The sequence below is a fragment of the Megachile rotundata genome, chromosome 11, assembly GCF_050947335.1.
Source record: "Megachile rotundata isolate GNS110a chromosome 11, iyMegRotu1, whole genome shotgun sequence".
Lineage (NCBI taxonomy): Eukaryota > Metazoa > Arthropoda > Insecta > Hymenoptera > Megachilidae > Megachile > Megachile rotundata.
The window spans coordinates 8,757,293-8,777,719 of record NC_134993.1 but is presented as its reverse complement, the minus strand read 5'-3'; the positions used below and the strand labels follow the sequence as shown (position 1 = coordinate 8,777,719).

At 29.5% G+C, this 20,427-nt stretch overlaps 2 protein-coding genes across 6 annotated transcripts in view; one reads left to right on the top strand and one right to left on the bottom strand.

The window, feature by feature from the left end:
* The window catches only part of LOC105662238 (uncharacterized), a 100,607-nt gene that overhangs the window by 32,050 nt on the left and 48,130 nt on the right, over window positions 1-20,427 (top strand). The gene's annotated exons all lie outside the window — the stretch shown is intronic.
* LOC105662227 (uncharacterized) overlaps window positions 1-20,427 on the bottom strand; it is a 79,432-nt gene that overhangs the window by 51,149 nt on the left and 7,856 nt on the right. Inside the window, exon 1 of one of the 2 annotated variants that reach the window (XM_012283232.2) lies at window positions 10,565-10,684. The exons of the other annotated variant lie outside the window; for it this stretch is intronic. The gene's annotated coding sequence lies outside the window, so the exon portion shown is untranslated. Of the gene's footprint in view, window positions 1-10,564; window positions 10,685-20,427 lie in introns of those variants that run through there. 2 annotated transcript variants of the gene reach the window in all.

The window sequence follows — 20,427 nt, the reverse complement described above, 5'->3', positions numbered from 1 at the left end:
CAGTTTTTGTAGGTTTAGTGAGGAGGAAAAATTCGGATGCCAGATTTAATTCTTTGGTATGGGAAGAGATATGAAATATTTTTTGAAATGGTGGCTCAATTATGGTTTGAACGTGTTTCTCATGGAAAAAGCTCAACATCATTTTCCATAAACAGTAAAATTGTCTAAAACTACTTGTCTACTAATACTGAGTAACTATTTGCTTATTTTTAAATTTACAACTAGTGCCTATTTTAAAATTGACAACTAGTGCTTATTTTATAATTTACAACCAATATCTATTTTAAAATTTACAACGAGAGCTTATTTTCAAATTTGTAGAACAAACTCTGAAACGTCTCACAATAAAAAATAAAACTTGCCCCACTTTCAAAATAAACGGTTCATTTATTGATCGTACCGATCTATTTTCATGAACATTTTAGTAGAAGAGATTCGATAGGACCACCGTTTCGAATTTTACGAATCTTTCACTTAATTTTCGATTCTACCTTGCCTTCACGTGACACACGACAGAGCCCGTCGCACGGGTTGTGAAACAGTGTCAGTGACCGACAGCCTTAGGCTGGTGAGACCGCTTTGCACCGAGCATCGTGCCTCAAAGTGATTTAAGTATCGTTCATACCTAAAAAAGACTGATGTTGACGCAGCCTTCTGGTTATAAGGACGGAGCACGGTTGGGTATTCTAGGAATAATCGCGCTGGAGAATCTACTGTACGTAGAAAGATTTTTAGATATTTTAATTTCAACATTTTCATTTTTTTTAAATTATCCCTCTTTATTTTTTCATTTTTAAGTCACTTTTCGATTTTGTGAATTTATTATTAATTGTTCAGTTTTTTGAAGATTAAAATTTTTTTACTCTGAAAATTTTTAAATTTTCGAATGAATTAAAAAATTCCTAATTTAGTATATTTCCAAATTTGTTAATTTTAAAAATCATAAATTTACTTCATATACTTATTTTCTTGAATTGAATAATCTCTTGGTATATCGCCATGCAATATAGGCTTAAAATTGTACTTATAGTCGCGTATTGATTAATCTCTCGTTATATCACCATGCGATATAAAGTCTCATACTTGTAGTCCCATATTGACTAATCTTTTGTTATATTACCCAGTAATGTATAACGTCACGTTATATAATTTCACGCTATACTATAAGTCTCATACTTGTAGTCCCATGTTGACTAATCTCTCGTTATATCACCCAATGTTGTATAACGTCACGTTATATAATTTCACGCTACATTACCTAATATTATAATATATAAACTTTCATTAAATATTATTCCACATAACATTAAATAAACTTTTAAATATTCTAAAAAATAACAAATGTATATGAATGACTTTATCGAAGCTATAACAAAATCTGAATACTCCGTAAATTGCACAAGAGATTCCAGCAATTTCAAACAATCCTAAAATCAATAAATCCCCCCTTAATTTCCTACCCATCCAATAAAAGATAATAGAGACTCAATTTCCTATAACAGTTCGGAAGAGATCTTTTTCCAGTTTCATCTCCAAACTTCAATCGTTATCGAACTATCTCATCCACTAATAATCTATTCAAGATCAGAATCCCAATTACAGAGTTCCACGTTTTACTCCCTTCTTCGAACTACTTCGCCAATTAGCCTGCTTCCTAATTAACCTTTCCTTCCCATTCGCCGATACTGTTCGAAGCTCCAATTAAACGCGAGAACTCAACTACAGAAAAGTTCACCATAAAAGCTGTGTCGACGGACGAGTATAACACTAAATTTATGGACGTACAATGCTCACTTAATTTGGAATTAAATGTTCAGTGGAAATATAAATAGAAAAATGATCAAACATAAATTCATTTGAATATTTTTTATTTAGAAATTGATGAATTTAATTTGCAGAAAATTTATAAAAATATTAGGTTAATTTAACTAGGCACCAATTTACAAATTCATGTACTAAAAAATTTAGGTAATTTGTAATTTAGTTAAAAACTCATAGATTCCATTTATGAAAATATATTTTGTACATAATTTTAGTAAAGTCTGCAAATTGAAAAATCCTCAAGATGGCTTCAAACATCTACCCCACTTGCATCTGTAGATCTGTCGTAAATAAACGAACAGGATAGACTGTGGCCGTGACAATCCGTTACGAGGTGTTGATGTAACGTGATCCGAGTCTCGTAGATCGATCTCGAAATCGATCGATAGTTCTCAGATCCGAAGTTCATCCGGCAATAGCGGTCGCTGTCCCTGAGAAATCCTCATCCCTCGAGATCGAGTTCGAGACGTGGTTTGGCACTGACCCACACACAGGTTGGCCCACTTATGTTTCACGGCAACATAGCCAGTGTTGCCAATAATTACTCGTTCACTACTTCCCCTAGTCACGATCGAATTTCTCAAATAATCGTCATTTTCTTCGTCGACGCCCTCCACGCTCGAACCGCCATCTTGTTTCCTCTTGCGCTTCACCATTAATAAAATAATTCAAACTTACCGCTTTACCGGAACAGTTTTACTAAACTTACCGGCGTAATACACACGTGCTTTCAAATTAAAAATATTTAATTATTTTACACTTCTCGCCCTCGCACTTTACAGTTACTCAGGTTAAGACGAAGACTTGAAATTGGTACTTTCTTAAATCTATGGGGTTGTACGCGTGATGTATAAACATAGTGAAACGAACAATGTAGAAAATCGGAAATAGAATGCGATAATTCGGATAAATGTGGAAAGATGGCGGCACTATCTCATTAATATTATTTTTCCAGTGCCCTGTCGTTCTACAACTTTTGTCTACTAGTTGTTCCGTTTCCGTGTTCTTTCGTTAACGTTTGTAGTTCGCATTCGGTGTTTTTAGGATTGATATTTAGTAATTGTGCTACCGATCCATGTCCTCTTCAACAGGTTAATACTACAATTTGAAACAGGTATTTAACTAAATCTACAGTGTCATGCGCGTGGTGTACAAACACAGTGATACAAATAATAGTGGCAATTGATAATAGAGAAATAATCTCAAAAGAATTCAGCAGTAACTAAAAAGTTTTAACCTCAAAACTTTTTTCAAAACTAAATGCTAGAAAGTGTAAATGAAAGGTTATGTCATATATGCTTAAAATTGCTAAAATATGGGATTCGAAATAATGGCGGACCGTGAGTTTTAGGTTAGATTTTAGTGAATTTAACAGTAAACCTACTAGGGCGTAATACACATTTATTTCGAAATTAAAAATAAAGTAGAAAAATAAACTTAGGAAAATTTTTTTTTTAATTTTAATTTACATAATTTGTGTTAACCTCAAAACTATATGTTAAAAAGTATAAATCCATAAGGGATTAATTACGTCATATATGCTTGAGGTTTCTAAAATGGCGGGATTTGAAACAATGGCGGAGCGTGAGTTGATTTTAGGTTAGCACATTATTTTTAGTTTCAACTTTATTTTTAAAGTTGAAAAATAATTGTAGGATAAAATAAAAATGTAGACATAAATTCCTATATTTGAGGAATATAAATACTTATTTAAATTCCTATATTTAAGGAACATAAATTCTTATTTAAATTTTTATATGCATTTAAGGAACATAAATTCTTATTTAAATTCTTCTCTAAATTTTTATATACCTTTAAAAATATAAATTCTTATTTAAATTTTTCTCTAAATTTTTATATACCATTAAAAAATATAAATTCTCATTTAAATTCTTATCTAAATTTTTATATACCTTTAAGAAATATACATTCTTATTTAAATTCTCCTCTAAATTTTTATATACCTTTAAAAACTATAAATTCTCATTTAAATTCTTATCTAAATTTTGATATACCTTTAAGAAATATAAATTCTTATTTAAATTCTTCTCTAAATTTTTATATACCTTTAAAAATATAAATTCTTATTTAAATTTTTCTCTAAATTTTTATATACCATTAAAAAATATAAATTCTTATTCAAAATCTGATCTAAATTTTTATACACATTTAAGAATTATAAATTCTTACTTTAATTTCTGTATTTAAGAAATTTAATCCTTATTTAAATCCTCTTATAAATTTGCATAATTATGAAATACAAATTCCCATCTTTTCCATATTTAATTGCTATTAACTGTTACCTAAACTCTACTTAACGAATGCAAATTAGTACATTTTACTTACTAAAGTTACATTTTCTCGAAAAACGTGAGACCAGTTTCGTTCTCACGATTCGAAATTTCTCTTTTAGCAACAATCGTACACTGTATCCCTTGTAGCGCCACTTGTTCAATGGCTAACGGAATACAGAAAACAATAGAAACCTAAGTTGGCCGTCCAGCAATTGCCGAGATTATTATATTAACTTTACCTCGCTGTAAATGCTTCTTTTGTTTGAATCTTGTCCTTTCACCACCAATACAACCAGATTTCAAGGATTTTACCGATCTTTTCTTTCCTTTGCTTACCTGTATCCCAAGCAGGATCAATCGAACAATCATGATCGCAGGTAAAGTGGTTGATCCCGGCTATTTAAATCTCTGTTACCTGTAACACTAGTCGATACAGGTATTTAAATATCTCTTACCTGTCGCACACGCTGATCCAGCTATTTAAATTTTAATTGCCTACAGCTTAGATTGATCGTATTCCTGAAACGCGGGTTCAACTTTTTACCTAGAATTTTCTTGGGTTTTCCCCGGTTTAATTTGGGGAATTCGATCTTGGGGTTTATTGTATGTCATTGATCCTTTCTTGGGAGATTTTTTATGGTTTATGGGGTATACAAAATTAAGTACTCTTTTCTTCTTTCTTTAAGGTACATTTTTCAGTCAATTAAAGTAATAACTATAAATATAACAAATAATCATAAAACAGAAGAATATAATAAATATATATATGTTTACTGAAAGTATATTAATTTAAAATTGAACTGCAAATTAATGCATTAATTAAATAATTTAACATATTTAGTGTAAATTAACATTAATTTAAAATTGAACTGCAAATTAATGTATTTATTAAATAATTTAACATACTTATTGTAGGTTAATATTAATTTAAAATAAAATTGTACATTAATATATTTATTTTAAATTTATTTTAAACGTATTGAAAATTTTTCAAAATAAATTTAATTTATTTTAAATTTGTTTGAATTTATTTAAAATAATTTTTTTTAAGATAAATATAAAATCAAATAATAAATTAAATACAAAAATGGACGAAGTTTCTAAACCGTTTTTCATCTCTTTTTTTCATTAAATATTTAAATACATATACAGTGTATAGTATTTGTAATTAATCAGATAATAATTGTTTCACTTGATTTAAATTTTATAATTGGTGCTTGACAAAATGAATATAACATTAGATGTTTAGAAACAATTAAGAACGGTTTAGAAACTTGCCCAATTTTAATTTAAATTTAATTTGAAATTAATTCGAATCTAGATAATTATGTATCAGGATGTTGAATATCGAATGGAGGATTTCGAAACATAGAAAGTCTGATACGCATTGGCGTAACGAGGATTTTTGTTTCGGTTGGAACTAGTCCCCCTTTACTGATAGGGGCAATGACCCATACCAGAAATGATTTAGTGAATTTTAGAATTTTTAAAAAATTAACAATTTTTTATTTGAAAATTTTAAAATTGGAGATTAGTAATTTTCAAAATATGCATGTGTGGAAATATCACTTTTTGGAAATTTGAAAATTTGGAAATTAAATTTGGAATTTATAGATGTATAGAAAATTGAAAAATTGAAGAATTGAAATTTTGAAAAAATACATAATTTAAAATGAAAATTTAGGAAGTGTAAAACTGGAAATAGAAGTAGAAAATGTAGAAATGGAAACACTTAGTATCAGTGTTTTGATACTAAGATGTTTGGAAACTTAGAAATTTGGAGAATTAGAGATTTGGAAATTTATGAACATTTGAAAATTCAAAAATTTAGGAATTGTAAATTCTGAAATTTAGAATTTGAACAATTGTAAATTTGAAATATTTTAAATTGTGTATTTGTAAATTTAAATAGTTAGAAATTCTGAAATTTGGGAATTTGAAAATTAAAAATTTTGAAAATTTGGAATTTGAAAATTAAGAAATTTTGAAATTTGGGAATTTGAAAATTAAAAAATTTTGAAACTTTGAAATTTGAAAATTAAAAAATTGAGTATTTGTAAATTTAAATATTGAGAAATTCTGAAACTTGAAAATTTTGAAATTTTGAAATTCTAAAATTGAAAAAATAGTACATTTAAAAATTTGAAAATATAAAAATATGTAATTTTATAAATTATTTTGTAATAACCTATAAACTATCTAATTTACTGTCTGCACCCCACAAAATTAACACAGGCAAAATTTTACCGCAGTCTGCCCAATTTCAAGCTGGAAATCAATACACCAGTGCTATTTTGAATCGCATTAAACTTTCATGTTTCACATTAGAAATCGTGTTACACTTTCCATATTTCAAAATGCGCCACTCGATATGCAATAACAAACACTACACGCATGCTCAACTAGCATTGTTTAGAAACAACTATATTAATGGGTCAAAATTGACCCTGAGCCACATATCTAATTAGCCTTACATTTATAACCTATTTGCAGAGTATTATTTCCCATAAAAGAAACAATAACGAATATCATTAATTAAAAAAAAAAGAAACATTATCTTCTACAAGGTCAAACCTAACCCTTACACTGCAGACTGTCGTGTGAAATATGAAGAAAAAGCTAACTGTTTCTTGTATTCGGTTTTTATTACATATGTATGAGAAAATAATTGTTTTCCAGTTGAACAATGACCCGGTTAGCAGGTTAAGTATGTTCGAGCATGCGGGTATGCATACAGGGTGTCCTATTTTTACCATCGAATTACCAACATATAAGATGTTACATAGAATTAACATAGAAATTTTAATTAATAAAGATATCAACATAGAATTCAAACACTTTATTAAAAAGTTACAAAAGTACAAAATGATTGTATTATTCTTTCGATGTCACATACAGTATGTTTCAGTTTTGCAAAACTTTACCAATGTGTTCCATAAATAAAAATTAAAAATGTTATATAAATGTGGGCTCTTAAATGTTTTATTGAAAGATTACAAAGATTACAAGGATAATTTTCTCCTTCGATTGTCGATTTTCATAATTTTTTAATAACTTTCAATAACGCATAGCCTATGTATAAACATTTTTTCTTATTTTTATTTATGGAGTATTCTGGTTATGTGGACAAAACTGAAACACCCTTATTTTTTTCATAATTTTTATTTTATAACCTAGTATTTTTTTCATAATTTTTTAATGAAATAATATCCTTTAAAACTCCGAAACCGTTGAGTAACGTCCATTTTTTTATTTTTGCGAATAATGTTATGTAAAAACTGAAACACCCTGTATCGTACAGAGCTTTAACATTTTTGTTATAATTTTTTAATGAAATAATACCATTTGAAGCTTTAAAACCGTAAGACCCTTGAAACCCTTTGAAACGTTGAGTAAAATCTTTTTTTATTTTACAAATAATGTTATGCAAAAACTGAAACACTCTGTATCGACCAGAGCTTTAATATTTTTGTTATAATTTTTAATGAAATAATACCCTTTGTAACCGTGAGATCCTTGAAACCCTTTGAAACATTGAGTAAGATCTTTTTTTTTGATTTTTGCGAATAATGTTATGTAGAAATTGGAACACACTGTATATCACGTACATAGTCTATTGTGTTAGATGTGCAGTGTTTTTGCGCGCGTAGAATAAAGAATACAATGAAACACAGTTCATGCTTGTGGCGTAATGGTCATTACCGTTATCTCTTGAATTCAGTGAAAAAAAACCTCGTTGGTTACTTTATTGTGTTTGTAAGGCTACACCTTTCTGTAAACTGTCCGAGTAACAATGGTGGAAGTCCAGTGAACATTATGCCGTAATGACGCTCTCAACAATTGCGTAATACTTGTATGATGTTTACTTTATTAGCATAATTTCATGTTGTAGTTAGCAATAAACATACTTAATATATTATAGATAAATTAATATATTTTGGATATTATAGAGAAATAAATGTATTTAACATATTATAGAATTTTTGTTAATCAAGAAATCACACTTTATTGTATATTTTTAATTTTTAGAAGCACGAGAGATTTATTGAAAAATTAAAAGAGAATTGTTTATGAAGCTTGGACAAAATTTTTATATGTAATTATTATGTTTGAAATTTGGAAATTTAGATATTAGAAATTAGGAAATTAGCAAATTTGGAAATTTGGAAATTAAGAAATTAGGAAATTAGGAAATTAGGAAATTAGGAAATTAGAAAATTTAGAAATTAGGAAATTTGGAAATTTGGAAATTTGAAAATTAGGAAATTTAGAAATTTGGAATTTAGGAAATTAGAAAATTTGGAAATTAGGGAATTAGGAAGTTGGGAAATTAGGAAATTTAGAAATTTGGAAATTTTGAAAAATAGAAATACAGAAATGTAGGAACTGAGAAATTGAAAAATTCAGAAACTTGTGAATGCAATAATTTGAAAGTACTTAACCTCAAACACCCATATTCACAAATATAAAACTGAGCACCCAAAATCTCAACTTTCCAAAAACAAAAATTAGCAAACATACCAATCATCTAATCTACTAATTCACAAATTAAAAAATACAAAAACTATAAATTTACAAATCTATAAAACCCTCATTCTTTCTTTTACAAAAGTATTTAAAAATGCTTTTACTTTTAAAAATTAAAAAAAAATCAATCTTACGAACATATCAAAAGCATAAATCTCACCAAAAAAAATATATTTTACAAAGAAAAATTACTGCACCCTTCCTCCGTCAAAAATAACGCGTTGATTATGAATAAAAAATCATAACCTAAAAGTGATCCAACTGTTCTCCATTTCGTGTCACAAAACGTCGCTGCAGTTAGCAAAATGAATGCAAAATTTAATGCAGTGAATAAATCTTTTCTTTTTAGCACCATTCAACCGGGCTTTATGGGACTTCCAGTCGAATAGGCGTCGATATAATTCGTTGTGCTTACATGCTTCACTTGGTCATTGTTCCAGTCAATCATCTGGGTCACGTTTTTATCCCACATTTGATGCACGGCGAATCAATTAGACGATCTTTGATTACAGGGGGTGTGTGCACACACGCCCCTCGTCATCTGGATAAATGATCAACGAAAGCACCGTTTTCTTACGTGTGATGAAATCAATTTTCTCACGAACTGTATTAAGTCAGGGCTGTATCTACCTTGAGAGTTGGATGTATGAATATAAGGCTCTTTTCATATTGTGAGTCAGGGTGATATTTGGTTAAATTAAATTTTTATAGTTGTTATAATTTAAGATTTAAAAAAAATGATAAGTAGAAATTTAGGTAAATTGTAGGTAATTATAAAATTGAAGTTTTCAAATTATTTATAGATTTCTGAATTCTTGTCTTAATATCTGAAGTTTCAAAAATTTTATAGCCTCAAATTTTTACTGATTCAAAGAACAAGGTTTTAAAATACCGATGAAGAAATTTTGAAAATCTAAGGAACACAAATTTCTAAGGTAGTAAAATTATTAAATTCAAAAATTCTAAAATTACAAATTTTTACATATCTAAATTCTAAAATGCCAAGTATTCAGATATCCAAAATTACAAAATTACAAATTTTCACATATCTAAACTCTAAAATTCCAAATACTCCGTTTTTCAAAGCTTCAGAATTCCAAAGTAAGGCCTACTAAATTCTAAAGTCACAAATTTTGAAATATCCAAATTGCAAAATCCAGTTTCAAAATAACTTCAAAAAATACAAAAATTTATTTCACTTATATTTTAAATTAAAAGTACAAGTTTTAAAAATCACATTTTCAAGAACTTGAGGTACTCTCTTGATACGTCCCTGAACCTAGGTTTCATTTCCCAGTTATTTGACCGAAATGAATCCAAACCGTTCACCAACAAAGGAGCGTATTAACAGAAAAACAAAGTTTCTCCATTGAAAACGAGCTCGAATAAACTCGTAATTGAAATCGTCAGTAATGTTTTACGTTTCTGTTCGGCATTAATTATTTCCTCCGAAAGGAGTTTGGCATCGTAAACCAGAATGGCGGTATAAAAATGCACGATTCGCTTTCCTTTTCTACCATGAAACCCTAAACCTACTGGTATATAATACATACCAAAATTAAAATTAAGGCTAAAATAAAATAGAAAAATTTATCCCAAATTTATTTTTCTACATTATTTTTAATGTCAAAATAAATGTGTATTACATCCTAGTAGGTTTAGTGTTAAATTCTCTAAAATCTAACCTAAAACTCACGGTCCGCCATTATTTCAAATCCCATATTTTAGCAATTTTAAGCATATATGACATAACCTTTCATTTGCACTTTCTAGCATTTAGTTTTGAAAAAAGTTTTGAGGTTAAAACTTTTTAGTTACTGCTGAATTCTTTTGAGGTTATTTCTCCATTATCAATTGCCACTATTATTTGTATCACTGTGTTTGTACACTACGCGCATGACACTGTAGATTTAGTTAAATACCTGTTTCAAATTGTAGTATTAACCTGTTGAAGAGGACATGGATCGGTAGCACAATTACTAAATATCATTCCTAAAAACACCGAATGCGAACTCGAAACGTTAACGGAAGAACACGGAAACGGAACAACTGACCAGTAGACAGAAGTTGTAGAACGACAGAGCACTGGAAAAATAATATTAATCAGATAGTGCCGCCATCTTTCCACATTAATCCGAATTACGGATCGCATTCTATTTCCGATTTTCTACATTGTTCGTTTCACTATGTTTATACATCACGCGTACAACCCCATAGATTTAAGAAAGCACCAATTTCAAGTCCTCGTCTTTACCTGAGTAATTGGAAAGTGCGAGGGCGGGAAGTGTAAAATAATTAAATATTTTTAATTTGAAAGCACGTGTATTACGCCGGTAAGTTTAGTAAAACCGTTCCGGTAAGGTGGAAGCGGTAGCTGCTCACGGAATGCCTTATGAAGCAGACGGACGGACATCCTGACATTACGTAACTTCGCCCGCCAGGTTAACCAGCGACGAGTAACCTTCTAATATTTCCCTTCCTCGTTTCGCTCATTATTATTTCACTCTGTCTTTCGTCTCTTTCGAAGAAGTTACCTTATTCGTGACCGAGCTGCAAGATCGACACACGATCCTCGAATGAGGTCAAAAGACGACGCTCGTGCCAAATGTACGAAAAAATCAACGCCTACGTGTCGCAGGATTTACGGAATATGCTGACTAAGAATTAGCCCTTGAACGTGAAACCGTTTGTATATGAGAAAGTGTACCACACGGCTATACAGTCCCAACAAAAAGTCGTGAAATTAAAATTTTCAACGTAAGGTATTTAAAATGTTAAAATGTTTGGCAGTTATAATGTTTGAAGTATTTTCTTTTATATTGGTGAGAGGAAAAGTTTGTGATGGACAAGTGCGTTCGTGCGGACGCGGAAGACGTTGCGCACGTGACACATACTGATGGGTATCATATAATAGGCAGTTAAGTTCCTGAATTGAAGATTTGAAATTTTATTTTTATTAACTTCCAAAATTTGGAATTTTTAAGTTTTAAAATTTCTATATTTCTCAATTTGCAAGTTTTCTGTAATATTTAAAAATGTTAAAATTCTTAAATTTTAAGTTGACAAAATTTTTAATTTAAAAATTTTCAAAATCATAAATTTTATAATTTAAAAATTTGAAAGCTTGATAGTTTGAAAATTGTAATTTTTACATTGTTAAATTTCATTCTTCTAAATTCTCAAACTTGCAAATTAAAAATTTTAAGAATGAAAATTAAAAAATTTAGAATTTCTATATTTTTAACTTCTAAATTTTCAAACTTATGCTTTTGCAATTTTGAAAAATTTCATATTAATATTGACCCATATAAACTCGTAAATTTTTCTATACAAAATTTTTCATAAATTTTTCTTTTAAAAAAAGAATTAACTCATAATTGTTCCAATCCCAAAAACCCCTAGTTCAATAAATATTCTAGTTCTAAAAAAACCTAGACATAACTGTTCTAGTTGCAAAAAAAATTAGCATATACTGTTCTAGTTCCAAAAAGAACCTACTTTGTATTTTCAGTTTCTCTTTTAATTTCAAACACATTTTGCTTGAATAGTCCATAGCAACGATAAATAGCCAGAACAAACGGTTTCTTCGAACATCACACCTTCTCGAAACTGTTAGAGCACACATTTACCGTAACATTAAACTGTCGACTCGTCAGTAGACTTCTTACGCTTTTTCTCCTATTTCTACTTTAAAGGAAACACGGTTGGTCCTCATATTTCAAGCTACAAATTAACAAAAAGCTGATCATGTACAGAATATCTACACGGTTTTACTGCTTTTTGAACCGACAGAACATGTTATACAGGGCGTTTCATTAATAAACCACACTGTGTACCTCGTCAAATTAACACGTATCCACGTTGATAATGGGTGGCTCACCACATTTTGCCATCTAAATTTGCGTCATTATTATTACTCATAGCAAAAAATGTTTTAGATGAAGTTGAATGGATTTGAGAGGGTCATATGCTGATGGTATATTTTTTCTGTAGATGGACGTGTAAAGGACATATGAAGGTTATTAATGTTTTTTTAAATGGAATATTATATTTTTTATTTCATCAGCTGATACTCCTTTATATTCTTTACAAAAAAGTATTAATCTATTTATATGAAAAAATCATTAGTTTAGGAGATATTTTAATTCTAACTTGTTAGGAAATCATGACTTTCTGGTCAATATTATGAGTTGCCCTAACTAAACAGCAAGTGTTTTTCCACATGCTTTGGAAGGTCACGTGTCACCAAACGAATTGTGAGATTTTGTGTTTTTTTGTTACGCTGTAACAGTGAAATTTTGTCTCTGTGACGTCTCTAATACGATGAATACGACGATACGGTGAATTATCACTTCATAATGAAGTATTCTAAAGAAGAAAAGATAGACATGTTATCAGTTTATTTTGAAGCTGGGAAAAGTGCTACACATGCAGAAAGATTATACATTACGGAATGTTAGTAAGTCATTAATTTCTCGATTCAGAAAGTGTTCTGATGCAAATGGTCGCCACATTGAACCTTTTCTGTAAATAGACATTAAAATTAAAATATCTCCTAAACTAACGATTTTTTTACATAAAGAGATTAATACTTTTTTTATAAAGAATATGAAGGAGTATCAGCTGATGCAATGAAAAATATATGATTCCATTTGAAAAAATATTAATGACCTTCATGTGTCCTTTACACGTCCACCTACAAAAAGAAATATACCACCAGCATATGCTCCTCTCAAAACCATTCAACTTCATCTAAAACATTGTTATGAGTAATAATAATGACACAAATCTAGATGGCAAAATGTGGTGAACCACCCTATATATTTATACTAAAATTTTTACTCGAAATGCTTTCATTTTTACTACATCCACACTGCCATTTTCTAAAGAATTATATTTATTATCTCTGAAAAAGTCTGTACACGTTGATTTACCTCGCCTAACTATAATAATCCCTTTCACCTAATATGTGGCTGCTGCCGCCATCTTCATTTAATTTTATTCTATAAGAGCACATGTGTGTCCATAAATTACCGTAAATTGTACATACTGTCCAACGCATTTATTATTTCTTTTGGAAGGTCCTGTACATGTCGATACTGATGGTTACAAAGATACGATGATTCGATTGACTTCGTGCTTGAAACACGGGTTCATAAAGTGCCGTCTTTGGAACATGCCGATGCGAATGCGAAACACGTGTGCTGTTAATTTGTTACGGACCGGATTACGTAGCAACTGAGAGACCTGTGAAACACGCTCTCTCCACATCAGTGACGATACAAAGAAAAGTCGAGAAATTTAGTTTCACGCTAGATTCGTGATCGCAATAATGATGGTGGTACGTAGGGTTTAGAGTGGAGTACTATACTGACGTAACCACGGTTTTTGTTTGGGTTGGATTAGGTTTAGTTTTATGGTGGAGTCAACGACCCTTGTTAGGATCTGGAAATTTGGAGATTTGGGGATTTGAGGATAGGCTTTTACATAATTCTCAATTTAAATTTAATCAGTAATATATTTCACAAATTAATTCAATATAGATTAAATTATAAGTTAACCTATATGTGTACTATAAGTATATTCATTCGAAAATTTCTAAGTTTTAATTAAATCAGATCAGGTTATAATTTAAATGTAAATCCCTCAAATTCAATTACATTTAACTTGCAAAACCCATAAATTGCTTCCAACTAACCCTAATATAAGTACCCCAAGCATAGTATGAAATATTCATTCCATAGATTACCATATTAACTTTATTAATACACAGAATAATATATAGATAGAATATATAGATCGCACAAAAATTTAATTTAATATTTTCGCCATCTATTTTCAATATCCTAACTCCATGTTATAAACAAGTTCAAATTTCGCGCCATTATGCGTACTAATTATGCGCAGAACCTTCATTCTCCTGAATTCCACTTTGACCAAAACATCAAAGCAAACACTAACTTCTCGTAAATCGTTTCGTTCTTAAATATACATGTGTTAATTGAATGTATATTGCGTTTTTTTAACCTTTTGCACGCTATTGTATTTGAAATTGCAAAATAAATCTCCAGAGTGCAAAGGTGTACATTATCAGAAAATTGATAAACTCGATACAAATGCGTTCAATTTTTCTCTACTCGACATTGAATAGTTAATACGTATTTTCCCAACGATATACATATACGTTCCGTGGTATTTTATTTGTCTCCATCGGACCGTAACAAAATCCCTCGCCACGATCCTAGGCTAAAATCCCATATCGAGGACTACGATTGGTTGGAACTTGATTGAATTGGTGGTCAGTACACGGCATTAGGTTCAGCATCCAAAGGATTGAAATTCTGTCACAATTATCGACCCCTTCCGAACCATCCCTTTACGTATATCGCACACATATACACGAGATTTCGTTTCAAACCAACACGCACTAAACGCAGCTGCGGCCTTTTCTATAGCGGGAATAAATCTAAACTTACATTTAAATTCAACTATGGATTTGTGGCTGCCATGGATATGTATTTTCAGGGGGTATTACAGATAATTGAATGCTAGCGAGGGGGTTTTGAGAAACTCGGGTTTTAATTGATGGGGGATGATATTATCTTAGTAAACGTTTTAATTACTTTCATACTGGAAATCGTAAATCTTTGTTTGAATTGCTTTTTCGAGTGGAATGAAAAGGAAATCAAAATTTTGAAATTTATGAGTGTAAATATATAAACTTAGTTTGAAAATTTTTGAATTTATGCAGAAATATTCAAGTTTCTTATTTGATTATTCAGAAATTTACAAACGATAAAATTTGAAAATGTACGAATTTAATAATGTAAATGATAAAATTTGAAAATTTACAAATTTGCAAATGTAAATGATAAAATTTGACAATTTAGAAATTTACAAAAGATAAAATTTGAAAATATACAAATTTAAAAATGTAAATGCAAAAATTAAAAAATTTACAAATTTTCAAATATAAATGATAAAATTTGAAACTACAAAAATTCAAACATTCATAAGTATTAAACTTCACATTTACAAATGTGCAAATACAGAAATAGAAAATTATAAGCATTAAATTTTCAAATTTGTAAATTAAAAAATGTTTGAACTTGCACAAACGTCAGACGGAAGTCTCATATATTTAAATAAAAAAATAAAAAAAAATATAAACCTAGATATCTAGCAAATAAAAAAGAAATCTAGAAGTCTAAAATATTCAAGCCTTCATCAGCAGTCGTAAACGATAGCTATAAATAAAGTAAAAAAAGGTAGCTCATTACGGCATTTATGGCAGTGATTAAAAGCGAAAAAGAAGGATAAATAACATCATTATGTGATCAACAGGTCTCAAACTTTCTTGCTATTTATCGTCACAAGTTTAACACATTACGACAATCGCTTGTCGTAAAGCAATGAAAAAGTGGCCAGCGTTTTCTCGCCTCGTTAAACATCCTCGCTCGTATTTCACTTGATTCATCTAAAAGCCCCTGCGCAATTACAAAACGATCCATAAATTTGATCGGGCATTAATTATTGGGAAACCCGAATGATCCGTGGCGACCCGTAAAAAGGAAAACCGTTTTAATTAACCCACTAAAGAGGAACGGCTGACATGATTTACGAAATCGCGTTTCAATCAGCGCGCCACGATTTCGCCGCCATGTTGAATATGTCGGTCGGGTTCATCGAAAATTTGCTCACAGACCGGTGAATTTCTTTGACGGTTGCACGGACAGCTTCGAGAGGAAAAATAAAAAGAGTGTCATGGTCGATCGGCCGGTACCGATTCGCGTGCACTTTCGTCGTTAAACCGCAAAGTGAAAAAAATAAGAACGTGAGATGAATCTGACGGTGTTCGCGTGATCGTCTTTCGAGAGATCGACGTCGAATCCGATATTCCGATCGAGCCCACGTTAGAAAGTGTTGTACAATCGTTGGGTTATCCCCGTGTGTATACAGGGTGTACCTAACTTTATCATCAGCTTTAATAATATTAGCATGAAGATATATACGCTTTAATACTGGTACATTAGGTTAGGTTAGAGGAGATTTGATTTGGTCTGTTTAGGTTAGATTAGTTAAGTCAAATTTGATTAGATAAGTAGATTAGACTAAGTTTAGTTTGTGTTAATTAAACTAAATTAGAACAAACTAAAGTTAGGTTAGGATTGTTAAGAAATTTTAGATTATACTTGATTTGGTTTGATTATGTTGCATTATTCAAATTTAGAATTTTTTAAAATTGAGTTGGTTATTAGATTAGACTAGTTTTAGTTTGTTTATGTTAATTAAACTAAATTAGGACAGATGAAAGTTAGGTTAGGTTTGTTAAGAAATTTTAAATTATGTTTGATTTGGTTTGCATTTGTTGGATTGTTCAAATTTAGAATTTTTTCAAATTGTGTTATTAGATTGGACAATATTTAGTTTGTTTATGTTAATTAAACTAAATTAGGACACATGAAAGTTAGGTTAGGTTTGTTAAATTATTTTAGGTTATACTTGATTTGGTTAGTATATGTTGGATTATTCAAATTTAGAATTTTTTAAAACTGAGTTATTAGATTGAATAAGATTAAGTTTGTTTATATTAATTAAACTAAATTAAGATAAATTAAAGTTAGATTAGGTTTGTTAAGCAATATTATATTAAGCTTGATTTAGTTTGGTTATGTTCAGTTATTTAAATTTACAATTTCTTAAAGTTGTGTTGGTTAAGTAAGGTTAGGTATGGTTATGTAATCTGATTAGCTTAGATTGATTAGGTTAAAATTTAATTTCATTTGATTATGTTGCGTTAGTAAATTCAATTTAGATTAGAGTTTGGTTAGGTTAAGTAAACAAAATGGTGAAGATTAAGTTACATTAATATTAGATTAGGTTAAGTGAATAAAATGGCGTAGGTTAAGTTACACTAAAGTTAGGTTAAGTTAAGTAAGCAAAATGGCGTAGATTAAGTTACCTTAAACATTATTCATTTTTATTAAATGATTTACTGCGAAACACTAATATTATCTTGAAATTTTGTTAAAAAAATTGTTGCTAGAACTCTTTTTCGATACTTATTATGAAGTTTAACCCCTTCCCGTGCCATTTATTTGTCAGTCAAGACTAACCATTCAGGACTATAACATTAAAACGGACAAAGAAAATTAAAATGTTCTAAGTATTTTATATTTAGGGATCCTTGGCAACGCAAATTATAGTTGGATCTAAACTTCAAGTTGAAGAGTATTCAAAATTTGAGTAAGGTTTATCATATTTGAGTTGTGAGTGCGTCACGAGTGAGACTCGTCAAAACACGGGAAGGGGTTAAGTCAGATATTTCAGGGTACAAAGATCGGACACCTTGTAGAACGTAAATGTATGCGTACGGTGTGCAGCCTCGTGTGAAGTAATATTAAGGTGAGGTGCAATGATTCGTGTTCAGGGTCGGAAGCAAATTTTTCTTGAATGTGAAGTTCAAAAATTTTAGAATTTTTCAATCTATGAATTTTGCAACTCTGACATTTTTTCATTTTTTCAGAAATTTTACTCCAGGAATTTAAAAATTCCTAGTTTCCAAATATGGGAATTGGGTTTTTAAAATTTATTAATTTAGTGATTTGGAATTTAAGAATTTGAAAGTATGAAAATTTGGCAATTTAGAAACTTTTAGGTTTGAGAATTTGAATATATGGAAATATATGAATTTAGAACACTAAAAAATTGATAGTTTAGTGAATTGAATTAGAAATTTGGGACTTGCCTGTTAAAATATTTTAAAATTTAGAAATGTTGAAAAGTGGATTAAAATTTTGTAACTTGAAAATTTGTATGTAAACAAATTTCAAATTTTGGAACCTTAAACATCCATAAATTTAAAAACTTGAAAATTTAAAACTACATTAATTTGAACAATTCGAAATGTACGAACATATAAACTTGAAAGTTTAGTAACTTGCAAACTTAAAAATGTAAAAATTACAATACTTGAAGATTTTTTAAATTTGATAATTTCAGAATGAAATATAGTAAATCATTTTTGAAATTTCACACAGTAAAGTCTTAATTATACTCCTAAAATTTTACTCGACTCGCACCGGCCCTGGAACTGTTGCCACAACACGTTCGACGCACCTAAAGAACATCGTCCTGTACACGCTACGATTGGATCTGTTGGATGTAACCCTTGTCGAGAACCGTGCAACAGTTTCAATTTAATTCTACAACTTTTTGTTTCATTTGCTAAGTCGATGAAGATGCTTTTATTGGAGATCGGAACAAGCTACAGTAGAGTCTCGTTATATTGCCGTTTGCGAGCGAGGGTCTCATTGTGGCGTCATCTCGTCAACTTACATTCGAAAATATTATACTTATTACTATTTTATTTATTACTGCATATATAATAATTACTATAATATAGTTTGTTGTGCAATATATTTCATGTTCATAAATTTAAGAATTAATGAAAGTTATAAATAAAAAATTAAAAACATTAATTTTGTTAAGATAAATTAATATTGTTTGAAGATATTGTTATTTTTTGATGAAGAATTAGTTGAATATACTATTATTATATTCTAAAAGAAAACTGAACAATTTATATTAATTTATAACAACAAGTAATAACAATATTTGTTTGTTTATAATTAATAAATATTAATATATAAAATATAACAGGAATAATATAGTAAATATTAATACACAAGAAAAGTAATAAATAAACAAATATTAATATGTAAATAAATTAATAATAACATACAACAATACAGAAATAATAAATAAATATTAATATGTAAATAAATAAATAATAACATGTAACAATAAAGAAATAACAAAATATGCAATAAAACAGAAATAATAAATAAATAAATATTAATAAACAATAATACAAAAATTATAAATGAACAAATATTAAGATGTAAATAAATAAATTACAATATATAATAATAAAGAAATAATAATAATAAAAAATTGATGTATAAAAGAAAGAAAAATCGCCATGTAAAGTTGAGGAGTTACAACAGCGGTTAGAACCATAACAGTTTGTAATGGCCGTTCATAATATTGTCATAAGGTTTACACCTGCATGACTGTAAGCGGCACCGACAGCTCTATAAAGCATTCGTAAGAAGAACGAGTCAAAGTACAGACGAATGATCGCAATCTACTTTAATCCCGATCCGCTTTTCTATGGCCTCGACGCGACCTGAACGCGGATCCTGACCTCCATTAACCTGGTATCTCTGACCTCGAGGGCCGAACTTGTCTTCCGGACACACTTCTTATCGATCAGCGTCTCGAAATTTTAGGTCTCGACAGTTTACCGCTAAGGAACAGGTATTAAGATCCGATACGATGTGGGCTACCTTTGTATAACAAATGTGCAAATTTCAAAAATATTTTCTAATTTTTGGGGTTCAATTTTTATGTTTTTTAAGTTGCACAGTTTTTAAGTTCAACATTTGTAAATTTTTAAACTTCCCAATTTTCAAGTTTCTAGATTTGCAGATTTCCACATTTCCAGATATAGGAATCTAATTTTTACAAATTTTTAAATTCCCAATTTTCCAATTTGAATGCCCAGATTTTCAAATTTCTGGATTTGCAAATTTAGCAATATGATTTTTTGAAATTTTGAAATTTCCGTTTCCAAGTTTCCAAGTTACCATCTTTCCAAATTCATAATTTACAAACTTTTGAACACCCAATTTTCCAATTTGAATGTCCAGATTTTAAAATTTCTGGATTTGCAAATTTAGGAATACGATGTTTTGAAATTTTGAAATCTTGAAATTTCCAA